Source organism: Corvus brachyrhynchos, unplaced genomic scaffold, assembly GCF_000691975.1.
Source record: "Corvus brachyrhynchos isolate BGI_N302 unplaced genomic scaffold, ASM69197v1 scaffold89, whole genome shotgun sequence".
Lineage (NCBI taxonomy): Eukaryota > Metazoa > Chordata > Aves > Passeriformes > Corvidae > Corvus > Corvus brachyrhynchos.
In genome coordinates, this window is record NW_008246063.1 from 1,943,580 (window position 1) to 1,957,253 (window position 13,674).

Here is a 13,674-nt window from a genome sequence, read left to right on the forward strand (position 1 = left end):
TCAAAGTCCCCCTGCCCAGCATCCTTTCCTTTTGGTGCATCAGCATCACCACTCAGCTCTGTGTCATCCACAAGCCTGCAGAAAGGTGCACTCAGTCCTGTTGTCTGTGCCATTTATAATGATATTAAATCATGCTGGCTCCAATATGGACACAACTTGTTACCAATCTCCATTTGGACAATGAGCCACTGACTGCAAGCTTTGTTGCAACTGCAACTGAAGACTCGTTTTCTATTTCTTTAGTCACTTCATGGGTGTATTTTCCTTTGCTCTCCTCATGTAAAATATATGTAACAATGCCATTAAGCAGCTTTTTTTGTTACTGATGCTTTGGAAGAAAATACAGGCACAGTTTCTTCTTCTTTACAATATCTCTGGCAGAGACACGGAGCTCAAAGATTTCCAACAGCAGGCAGTTCAATTTGGCAGATTCTGCAAACCACTGTGGTGTAGAGGGTTAATTGGTAACAAATAGGTGAGAATAGGATATGACAAGGGAAAATTCTAATAAAACCTCTTTGCAAAGGCATTATGAGGAGCGAGAGCACGCTGGCAACAGAGGAAGAGAAGTTAAAAAGATCCTGACAAAATCAATTAAAAAGAGGCACATCAGAGGCATAGTGAGCTAAGTACCCAGTTCAATTATTAAGTTGTCAGGTCCTCTTAGTCTGGAGTGGAATAGGAAACAGTTTTTTCTCTGGTGCCTTAAGGACAAATGTGAACATGAGAAAACAAACCTGTTTGGATGTCTCATGCTGCTGCTGACAAGCCACGCAGGAGCCAGGGAAATTTCTCAGATCTGAGATCTTTAAAAATTACTGTTCCCCAAAGCTGGGTCCACAAAAGCAAATAGATGTCAAAGCTGATAGTGTTGCACATACCATCAACTCTTCAACAATTGCTTGACTTTTTCTCCCCTTTTATGACATACTGGATATACAATTCCAGGAGCTGGACTCTGATGATCCTTGTAGGTCCCTTCCAACTCAGGATATTCTATGGTTCTATGAAATCTCCTGTGCTGGAAAAACAGCTGCTTGAACTAAGCAGGAGAGAGCCTTGAGAAGCCTTCTCTGCCTTCATCAGCACAAGGTAGGACATGAGGACAATTCTACTGTCTTAGCACAATGCTCTAAATCACTTGGTATTCTGTCTCCAGCACTGGCCATAAACAAGTAAATAGGAGACAGAAAAGTACCTTTGATCTTTTCTCCCTAATAATCACACAGTTTTCAATTCTAATTTTTCCATTGAGGGGATTTCCTGGTCATGGTGTGGTTTGAAAACAAGTTTCAAGGCTCTACTACCAACAGAAAAAAAAAAAAAAAAGAAAACCCCAAAATCCCAGGGTTTGTTTTTGTTGTTTATTTTTTCTCATTGAATTTGGCTCCTACTACTATAATTTCATATCCATTTTTTCCTTCCATCGAGGAAAGTGGTTGACAATCTATCTCAATACACCCTTTCCACCTCATCGTAAATTCATAGCCTGCTAAACACAGGATATAAACCTCAAAGAGAGATTTAGATTAGATATTAGGAAGAAATTATTTATTATAAGGATGGTGAGGCACTGGTATAGGTTTCCCAGGGAAGCTGTGGCTGCCCCATCCCTGAAAGTCTCCAATGCCAAGTTGGAGTAACCTGGTCTGGTGGAAGATGTGCCTTCCCATGGCAGGGGGTTGGAACGAGATGACCTTGAAGGTCCCTTCCAGCCCAAACCACTCTCTGATTCTATGATATGCCTGACTTTTAGACAGCCCCACCCGTCTGAAAGGAGTTCATCCTTCATCCTAAGCTGGTTTGTGCTAGCAGGGGACCTGTTACCTCCTGTGCATGGTGCATTTTGATCCAAAGCCATCTGAAGTTATTGGACATGTCAGGTGTTTTATTTTGCTGTTTCACCTGTTTTGATCATTTCTTAGGCAAAAACCAGAGAAAGCCACAAAACTGAATTGCAGTGATTGACACATTTCCACTCTTTAGCATTTCACGCTTCTAAGAGCGGATGGAGTGAAAGCGAAGAATGATGGAGCAGGTCAACAGATCACTCTCTAACAACTTATTAATCTACAGCTCTGTCAGTCCAAGGGGACTTGAAACACTGAAAGTGGCTGCAACTCATTCATTTAGTTTAAGTGCGTTAACCCACATAATGAGGTGCAGTCTCTTCCAAGGCAGCAGCCCAGGGCATATTAATGATCCCTCACGTGGAATCTGGGCTGTGCTTCTCATGTGCTTTCTCATTACAGGCTTCCACACTGTGGAACTGAGTTAACTAACTACTTAGACCACAAAGAAATATGGTTATAATTGGTCTGGGGCAGCTTAGTAATATGTAATAAGGAAGTTTAATTGGCTTCTCCTTCGTTTTACTGGCTCTAGAATTTATCATCTGCTTTGGACATTGGACCAACTCCACCTCACCTTGCTGTGGAAAGCAGATGAATGAAAATATGATGATGATGATTAGTAATTTGGTTGTTGATTATACAGAGCAATGGCAGAAATTGCTGAGTTTCACAATAACAGACAGGGATTCTTGATTCTTGGATGCTGTCAGTAACTGGAATATCAGGTTTAAGAGTATCAGACAACATTTAGAAAATAAGATAGGTCGTTGCTGCTTTGCAACCTTTGTTTCAGTGGAATGGAGTTATGACCAATGCCAAAATCTTTAACCATTATAGCTAGAAACTAGAGACATATGTAGAAATTAAATTAGAACCTACCACCAAGGTGAACAACCTTTTTGGTTTATATAAAGAGAGCAAGGAAGCTCATGTGGTGACATTTTAGGAAAATAAGCAGGAAAATGAATATTTAAAAGCTTAATTCTATTAATTCCAATACAATTATCTTCCTTCCTTCCTTCCTTCCTTCCTTCCTTCCTTCCTTCCTTCCTTCCTTCCTTCCTTCCTTCCTTCCTTCCTTCCTTCCTTCCTTCCTTCCTTCCTTCCTTCCTTCCTTCCTTCCTTCCTTCCTTCCTTCCTTCCTTCCTTCCTTCCTTCCTTCCTTCCTTCCTTCCTTCCTTCCTTCCTTCCTTCCTTCCTTCCTTCCTTCCTTCCTTCCTTCCTTCCTTCCTTCCTTCCTTCCTTCCTTCCTTCCGAATTCCTTCCGAATTCCTTCCTTCCTTCCAAATTCCTTCCCTCCTTCCCTCCTTCCCTCCCTCCCTCTCTCCCTTCCTTCCTTCTTTCTTTCCTCTCTCTTAAGACTATCATCCCTAGTCCTATCTCTCCAGCTCTCTTGGATCCCCTTTAGATATTGGAAGAAGCTCTAAGGTCTCATTCCAACAGGTCCCTGTTTTTCTTGTGTTGGGGGCCTGAGATTTGGCCATGGTAGTGCAGGAGGTGTCTCACAAGAGCAGAGTAGAATTTGCTGAAAAGAGACCCCTGGAGTGATTACTGCAACCCTCTGTGTAACTGTGGCACTAACTTTGTGGTATCCAGTTTGCTGCCACACTAGATAAAGAAAGAAAACAAAGTTGAAAAGGACTCCATAGAGAATGTTGACACACCAGAACAGCTCCTGGAATTCCTGGCCACCAGGCAGTTAGCAAAAGGCAGAAGTTTGGGATGAGCGGCAGTGCTGACAGCAGCAGGTAGGAAAACATCAGACAGGTCTGGGACGTCCTTTGCCTTTTGTTTCCTGGCTTTATGATTCCACTGGGGTGTCTCTGACATGCTCAGCAGCAATTCTAAGTGCTGGAAAGCCTGTGCCAGGATCCTCCAGTCCTGCACAGTCTGAGCACAGACTCAGCAATTCTTCAATATACAGGATGGGTTTGGAGCTTGTTTTCTTTACAGGTAAGTTGGATTCACTGCTGAGCCCAGATTTACCTTATCTTACTTCAAGCATTAAAAAATGAGCACAGCCACTTTCAGCTCCTATTACAGTCAGTGGAAAAAGATCTTGGGATAGACTGTACTACCCTCTGGAGATTCTTATGTTTCCCAAGGGCTGCTGTGTTCAAAATTTAGAGCCTCAGTTAGGTGGGGTGAGCCTAGACTGATTTTCCCTTCACAAAGCTCCAATATAAAAAGACTCCCTGGGGGGCTATGAAGTTCCATCAGGGCTGCTTCTTCCCACTTTTCCAAATCCCATATTGATCTTTCCTATGCTTTTAAGTGTTACTAACCTTCTGAGCCTGCATCTTCATTTGACATAAGACCAAATAAAATACTCCACAAAGGTAGGCAGGCAAGGTGGAAGAAGTCAACCTTTATAAATGCCCTGAAATATTTAAGGTCCCCAAAGGAGAAAATGCAAGCATAGTGCAAAGACTGAAAAAAAGTCACTCTCCCTTCCTTAAAGTCATTAGATGACTCATCAATGGCTTTATATATTACTAAAATCAGAAAACTTTGTTGTGAAGAACTTCTCTGTAGATGACACCTGAGAAATTATATCCATGGGTTCTGGTCACAAAACTCTGGTACTGGACAGTGTGAAAGGAATTACTGGGATAACTCAGAGATGGCAGATACATGCATGGGGAGCAAATTGAACACCAGCTTAAGAGAAGTCAGATTATATGAATGTATAGTAAAAACAAAACATCTATTCATGTTTGAGCCAAGATAGGAGTGGAAACTCTCACAATTCTTCAGTTTATGTGTTTTGTTCCTCCAAGTCAGGTGGATTCCTGGTATGACCAATTCCATGTTGGATCTGTATCAGCAGAAATCAGTTTCTGATCTTTGATCTTACTGAGGAATGGCATCAAATTTTCTGTGCTTTAAAACATAAACAGGATCTATTATGTTATCCTGGCAGTCAGCCACCCCTCTTCCATGATCAACAGCATGCATGAAGTGTCTGTGGGCTAAAAATTGTCAATATTTCTCTTGTATAAGAAGCTGAAGAACAACCAGGACAGGAAGGATTACTTCGCTTTTGTCAGGTTCTTATATGAGGTGAATAATTCTACCTTTCTCCAGCTACTCAGTTCATCAAGGTTCGCCCTCTCCTACAGGGCACTGGTGGTTTCCAAAGACTAAAGGACGACAGACAAGCACTAAAAAGACAAATGATACCACATGTCACCACAGTATGTTTTTATTCTTCACAATTGGTTAATCACTGGCTATACATGAGCTTGATTTTTCCTGATTTACTGCTGAGTGTGCATGGGGTTTTTGCTTCCTTTTTCCTGGTGTGGGGACATGGAAGTTTGTAATTGAATCAGAAAGCTCGTTGTTCTGTCAGCTGTGGCAAAAAAAAATATCTGTGAGGTGGCCCCAAAAGGCAGAACACTTGCCTGGTACCTCTGGGATCCTCACTCTCATTTCCAGCCCTTAAGGCATCATATGCCTGGTGGAATTCCAGGGGAAGGATGTGGAGATGATGCCAGGCCTCCAAGAAATACAGGTTAAAAAAACCAGAGGGAGGATAAAGGGAGGTGTTGAGGTGGGAAGACAATCCAGTGAGGTCTGGAGTGGTGAGGAAGTTTGGAAAGCTTCAAAAAGTCACTTTTTCCTCTTCCACTGCTCTGTCCACCACACTGAAACCTTTTCCCTCTCTGCAGTCTCCCATGGATTTCTCCCAAACTGGTGATAGTATAAAGAGTAATTTGATCTGTGCAAGCAAGAACACAGATGCTTGTTTTGGAGCAGAGATTTCTCCTTACATGTGGCCAAGAGAGGCAATCCTGGCACTGTCTTCTGAGCTCATTAATTCCCTACTTGATCAGGAATAAAGGCTTGCTGCTGGTTTGTGCATTGTTTGGTTTGGACTCAGACTATGTTGATAGTAAAGGATTTAAGGATTGTATTTAATTTCCCAGTAAAACATTTTGCAGCTAAAGGGACAAAATATTATAGAGAAGTACTGAGAAATACACTACTCTCCTGCTCTCAGCAGTCCCTCCTACATATTATTAAACATAGCTTTTCACAAAAAAGGTGATATTTTCACATTTTTGCCCTGTACACTAAGCTGTGGCATTATAAGATGTAGTTTGCCTCCCAGGACCCAAAGCCCCTGCAGTTCATATTATTGCTCCTCTCGGTTTTAGCAGTCTTGGATTCATATCTTGATTTTTTGCTCACTTGACCACACCCCCTTTCCGTACTTCATGCCACATGGAAACTTCCACATTCTTCTCCAGAAAATTACTTCTGTCTCTGCAAAACCCCTTGAGATATGGCAAGCACTAAAAGCAAGAACTGGAGCTAAGAATAGAAAAGCAAGATGGTAATCATGACAATAAAATCTCCCAGATCACCAGTCAGAGCAAACATTTCCATACGCCTTTGGAGAGTTAATGTTCCCCAACCACAACTCAATTATCAGTTACATGGAGGCAGGAGGTTGGGAGTGGGAGAACGGCCTCTTGCTGGTTTCTATCACAGCCAATAAGTGTAATATAAAAGCATAGAAGCCAGCGTAACTGGCTGGAACATGTCAGAAGGTCCAAAGGGATGATTGCAGGTGAGATAAAACCCCTGGAGTGGAACAGGAGAGCAGAAGAAAGAGAGAGAATTTGGAGGGTAAGCAACAAAAGTCTCAGCAGTGTTGGTGAAAGCCTTTTAGTGTTTATTCCATGATCACACAACCACTGCTCGTGTGTAATGAAGACCTAACTTATCTTATGAACACCACTGCTGGTTTCACCTCACTGTTTTTGCATTATATGTAACCAAAGCTATGCTAAGAAAGTTTTGTAAAATAAAGTTTTTTAAAGAACACTTCTCTTTCCAGTCATTCTTCCCCCCCTTGATCTTAATGGACAATTATAAAATCCCTGACATCTACCACAAAAGTGAGCACAACTGTTAAAGCCCCTGCTGCCTAAAATCCCTTGACATCTGAGCTGTAGAGAGGGAAAATCTGGAAAGATGGATTTTATAAAGTTCAGATGGTAGAGGCAGAGCTCTACAGGATAAAATGACCCCAAGAGAGAAAGGATCAGAAATTTGTGGAGGGAACTATACGAGTGGGAAGTGAAATGCGATAGGAGGGCACTAAAAACACAGTTCACAAGAAAAACATCATGTGTGCCACTGTGAAAATGTGTCTCTTCTCCTTTGCTTTCCCTTTTTAATCTGGTTGCTGGCACAGTCAATGCATTCAGTGAAAATCCAGTTGCAGGGTCCCAAAATGACACACCCCCTCCACTGTGTCGGGTTTGCTGTGACTTCCAGTTTCTGAGAATTTGGAAACTTTAAGACAGAGACTGTGCTCATTTTTTAATGCTTTTTCAGGGTCTGACAGGAGGTGTGCTACTACTCAGAAGGCTGTGTCCTCACCAATGCTAATCTGGATTTTTTAACTCTCCAAAAGTGGCTAATCCTATATGGTAAATTGTTTCAGAGGCTAAATTCCTTCTCTTAATAAAACACCCAAACAAACTCAACCCTACTGAAAGTTTCTGTGCTTCCACTTGCCAGAATTATACTAAATCTGTTGACAGTTTTCTTGTCATGCTCTTTCCCCAGAAGTGGAGCCCAGCTTTCCTGGGGGTGGCTGAAAACCTGCCTGCCCATGGGAAGCAGGGAATGAATTCCTTCTTTTGCTTTGCTGGTGTGTGCAGATTTTACCTGTTAAAATGTCTTTATCTCCAGCCATGAGTTTTCTCACTTTTACCCTTCTGATTCTCTTTCCCATCTCACCAGGGGTGAGTGAGCGAGTGGTTTTGTGGGGCTGAGTTCCCAGCTGGGGTTAAACCACAAGAGAATTGTGTCAGTAAAGTCACAATGCTCTGTTCAACGTAAAACCCATCTGTTATTTGGACACCAAGAAACTTGCTGTCAGACAGAAAATTACTTGTCTGGGTTAATTAAAGTAAGTGTGATATACAGTCTTCATACAATATAATGATATTACATCACAGAGTATGACAATACAGTCTGAAAGCTAAGGGAAAAAATAGCAATATTACTGGAAATTCTGTGAAATATTACCATAATTCTGTCTTTGAGATCCATTAGAATTTGTCTCTTTACATGTGCTTTTTTCTTCCCTGCTAAAATATTTCGTTGACATTAAAAAACATCTTTAGCCTTCAGAACCTTTGTATGTGACTGTCCAAAGGACACTTTAAGAGAAAGCTGTGAATTTTGTGATATGACCTTCCAGGTATTATTCCACCCATTAGGTAGTCCTTTAGTTCAAGAAATAGAAAAGAAAAAAATATGAAATAAGGAAAAAAGAGAAGAGGGGAAAAAAGTTCCTTTTTGAGCCTGGGAAAAGTAGTGATTTAAAAAACATATTTCTGCTTTTCTCTACCAGTGAGACCAAGCGGATTTACCTGCAAAGAACACAGCCTATGGGTTTCAGCTGCCTTTATATAAATTCTCTCTCAATAGAAACACCATATTTGTCCCATAGATCAAAATATCAACAACAGACAGTCATTTATCTTCAACCCTCCCAGGACTGGGATGGTTATTGTTTTTCTCATTAAGAAAGTTGCTAAATCCCAGGGGAGTCTGGGGTTTACAGTTTCCACTGATACTCATTTGTCATATTTCTATTGCTGGTTAGAGGCACATAAATTTAGGTAAAGAATAATAATTGCTGCCTGAGGTCAGTCTCATGTCTCCCTTAAGAAAACTGGAGGTTTATGAAGAAAAAAAAGGCGCCCTTTAGGGATAAAAAATATGAAGACCAAGATTATTTTTAAAACCTGGGCACTCCAAAAGTGTTGGATTATTGTTTGAATCTAAAAGGGTGGAATTGTCATTCTGGACTTGACATCTTCTACATCATCTGGGCCAAGGAGAGAACACCTGAGTCTGCAGAGTCATGGAAAACTGCCATGGAAAAACAAAAACTGTCCCATTCACATAAAGGAGATGTTCAGTGACTACTGATGCATCAATATGTTGGTGTAATTTTGATGTTTTGAACTCTTCGCAGCTGATTAAAAAAAGAAAGAAGAATAAAGCTGCACTTTTCATGAAGTCTGAATGGCTGTCACAGAAAGAACAGGGTAAGGTCAAACTGTCATGAAGACGATTGTGACAACAGGTGCAAAAGCAACAGAGGAAGCTCCAAAATGAGAGACCCCGGAATGACTCCTCAGGGATACTGTGCAATATTTCAGGTAACAGCCCCAAGGTAACCGGGGTAGGTGTGGAGTCTCAAAGTCTGGTGGTTTTAATCTCAGCATTCATTGGTATTTTCAAAATATGCCATGGGGGCAAAGAGATGAACACTGAGACAACAGATCACAACTTTAATAAACCTTAAGATAGGGCCCAGAGAAGCTGTGGCTGTTCCATGCCTGGAAGTGTTCAAGGCAAGGTTGGATGAAGCTCTGAGCAATCTGGTCTAGTGGAAGGTGACCCTGCCCATGGCAGGGGTTGGAATGAGGTGATCTTTACAGTCCCTTCCAACCCAAACCATTCTATGATTATATATTTTTTTAATTCTGCATGGATCTCTCACCAGGACAACTGGAGTGACTCCCCACCAGCAGTTTATGGAGCAAAGTCTAAACCACTGATTAACGCAACCGGAGGCTTGTAACCACAAGCCCCGGCGTGCCCTCGGGCAGAGGGGATGCAGTGTTGGCCTCCACAATGTCCTCGCTGGACGGCTCAGTGGAATCGGGGTCGGATGGGTGCGTGCGCTGGCTCCTCCTCAGAGGAAACACATTGTCGGGCAGCCGGTGGATTAGGCTCTCGTTAGCCCGGAGGCAAAGAAGGGAGGGGGGGGTTATGTGGCGCGTTCTTTGCAGGAGGGACCAGGGACCAGCAAAAGCCCTGAGGAGATGCGGGCTAGCCCCCTTTATGGGGAGGTGGAGCAAGGCAGGGAAAGGGAAAACCAGTGGGGTACAAGCAGAGGGGAGGATACAATTTTTCAGAACAAATGGGGAAAAGAGGGAGGCAGCAGTCATAACAGGGAACCAATTAATAACTAAAAAAGGCAGAACACTCTGGAACAGGGGGAGGTAATTAAGGATTGGGAGACACCCAGGGGGAGGTAACCTAGACCGCAGTGATCTCTGGTGACTGACATTTGATGGTTTCAGCCCGAGAGCAGGCTGACCCACCCCAACAACTGATAAGCCAAAGCATGCAGCTCCTGCTGGCAGCTCGAAGGTATTTCTGTAAATTGTTAGTGCTTTACCTCTCCTGCCCCCATTCTTCAACGTACAGCAAAGTTCTTATTCTGATGAAGTGAATATCTGGTGAGGACCCTGCAGGGCACATCTGGAGCCTGCTGGTTTGCCCAGTGCCTTGGGGATGTTTTCACAGGTGTGTAGTTAAACAGAGCCTCTGGGGCTGTCACCCCAAAGAATTTTATCACTGTTGCATTAGATTGCAAGAAAAAACAAAAGAAGAGTTAATAAAGCCACAAACATTGTAATATTCTATGCAGTTTTCTGGTTTTTTTCTAGACAAGGGAGAACAAAAATCTTGTTGCTGGGCAAAGGTCATTTTTCCAAGTATCACATATGTTCACTGGTTAAGTATTTCATTACAGTGCAGATAAAAGCCCCAGATGTCTCCAGTGGTTAGTGATGCCATGTTTTATTTATTACGTTTTGTAACTTTATTCATCATAAAGGACACCTACATGTCCTTTTCTTAACCTCCAGTTGAGCTTCATTCTGAATGGCAATTCAATGCAATGAAAAAAACCCCAACCAATGAACCACACCAAACCAAAACCACATGTATCCTTAAAACAGTTGAAAATCTGCCACTAAATTATTTATTTCATTGGATTTCTACAAAGAAAATTGTGAATATGTGGATCTCTTATAGCAAAAGGTCTGAATGGCCTGATACACATCACCAGATATAAGGGGATCACTTATTGCACTGGTATTCCTAGGTTCCAACATTATCTCTAAAGAGATAAATAAAGAGATAATGTTTATCTTTTTCTGCTTGGATTCTTGGCCTTCATTTAGAAAAACTAAAATAACCCCAAATTTCTTTTTTTCAGAAAAAATTAGAATCCAAGCTTGGCCAGACTGAAGCTTCCAGCTGTCCTAAGGATGAAAAATTCAGCTTCAAAGGTAGAAGGACACTGACAACAAAAATATTTTATAAATGCTCAAAGATTATTTAAAGAAGTATTTAAAGAAGAATGACAAAAAACACTCAGGCCTGTAGGAAGTTTGATATTTTACTCTATTCCCAAAACTAATATCCATGTATCCATATCCTCCCATCCTCTCCACTTCCTTTGGACAAGGAGGCGGTGGCTTCAACAACCCTCAGGGCAGAGGAGCTATAAATATCTTCTTGGTGGCAAGGGTTGCTCCAAGTTGGAAATGTTCTCTGTATCCTCTCTGTGATACGCCAGTGTAAAAAAGAGATTAAATCTTGACTGATTTCCACTTTTTCTCACCAGGCAGACAGCTCCTGTCTCAGCTGGATGAAGTCAGGGTTCCCATCTGAGTCCAAACAAGACTCAAGAGAATCAGAAGCACTGGTAGGCAATGACTTGTTTGAAACTCAAACAGTAAAGCAAATCATAAGATGAAAAAGCCAAGCAATCATCACGTAATTTTCCCCCTCCGCTCTGTTCTGACATGGCAAATTAGGTTGTAAGAAACAGTTTTAAGAAAGCACAAGTTGTGTCAGGAAGGATGAGTATACCCACAATGGGATTGCAGAGTTTCACAGATGAGCTCTGTGTGCTTAGCAGCATAAAAATCAAAAGTCTTTTAAAAAGTAAAAATTCAGTAATAGTCTGGGCGATGTAATTAGTCAAAGATAATCAAATGATCTTCAAATATGCTGAAGATACCATGGAGAAAAAAAGAATAAACTGTTCTGTTTTCAACATAGGTAGAAAGCAATACATACACTTCCCAGCAGGGAATGTTCACGTTTTTTACATAAATGAAGCTTTGTGATAGAAGGAATAGAGAGGCTTTGGAAGAGATGGTCTCCCCTCAGTAGTGCAAGGGCAACTCTATATTTGGGTGATTTCAAGAAAATTGATAAAAACCTGCCAGACATTTCAGGGACTGACCAAATGATCCTCTGGATCCTTGCAAAATTTATTCTCTTCCTTTGCAGTCCCTTGACGCTTACCAAAACCAACCACGGCTCCTTGGGTTTCACAGTATCCCATAGTAAGTGAGAAAAGGCATTTCCTTCCTCTTGCTCCAGCTGTTACACTAAATGTGGCTCCAGGACTGATCCCCTGAGAAGGCTGGGACTGACAGATTTGTCAGAAAGATTATAATAGAGAGACAAAGAAGCAGAAAACAGAACTGAAAAGTGTGTGTAACAGAAACAAGTATTTATAGGGATTTCCAGGGTTGCTTTCAGCAGTTTAATGTCACATGGCGGGAAATTCACAGTTTAAGAAATAGTCCTGAGCAAGGCTTTCATCCTAGGAGCTTGAGGGAGGTTTCAGCAAGTCAATGGTGTTGTCTAAGAGAGATAGGAAGGAAGATTATTTAACTTCAACACATTTCCCAGAGAAGCTGTGGATGCCCCATCCCTGGAAGTGTTCAAGGCTGGTTGGATGGGGCTTGGAACAACCTGGTCTAGTGGAAGGTGTCCCTGCTGATAGTAGAGACCTTGAAACGAGATGATCTTTAAGGTCCCTTTCAACCCAGGCAATTCCATGATTCTGTAATTTTACGTTTTAATGAATCTCACTTCAATTCAACATTAATTTAAAATTGGTGGTGTCCACTGGGTGAGTTCGCCAAAGATACCTCTGCCACAGAAGTACTCCAACCCATATCTTTCCAACCAGCTGATGGAAATTATTAATGTTCAGTGGAACTCTTAGAGGGATCACCGAGATCTACTCCCACATCTCACTATGTACCCCCAGGTTGCTCAGAGCTTTTGTGGTTTGGTTTTTTTTTTTACAATATCCAGTCTAAACCTCTCCTGAAGGGAAGAAGCAACTACTTAATCCAGTCACTGGCTAAACAAATATGTGTGCACAACCAGTATTTCTGGGTGAGCACAGGTCAAGGAACCCATGCTCAAGGAAAAAGACTGAAAAATTCCACTTCTTCACAAATATTCCCTTTCTTTCCCCAAACACTCCTACCATTATTAATGAAATCCTATTAACCTGCTTTGCCCCCTCTTTTCTACAGAGATTTCTGTAGTTATCTATCTCTCTCCATCACATAGACTGGAAACTTTGATAAATTGCTCAGACTAATTTGTACATCACTTGAGGCAGATGAGATAAATCATTTAAAAAGCATCTAGTGTCTCACAAAAAAAACTCACCAAACTTGTAAAGAGGGTAAATGCACTTTGAGCATCCTGGTCTAGTGGAAAGTGTCCCTGCCCATGGCAGTATGGTTGGTTCTTACCCAAACCATTCTATGATTCAAAAATCCATCTGTCAAAATTTCCATGGCTGGCTAAACTTGACAGTCTAAGGGTATGTTTGCAGCTTGAGGCTGTTGTTCAGTGTCTTTGCCCAAATTTTCTGTGTGAGCTTGGAGAAGTCATTGTCTGGTCACCCAGATCATGGACTCAGATATTATCTTTCCTTATCTTAACTGGCAAATTTTCTGTTGTAATGACCAAGCAGTGGGGTTGGAAGGTGTGGGAGTACACAGCACTGCCATGGGAATGAAATCAGTTCTGCTATTCCAAGAATCATTGTTTGAGCAAGAAGACACCTTTAAAGATTATCCAGTTCCAACCCCTTGCTGTGGGCAGGGACACCTTTCATTAGACCAGGTTGCTCCAAGCCCTGTCCAACCTGGCCTTGGACACTTCC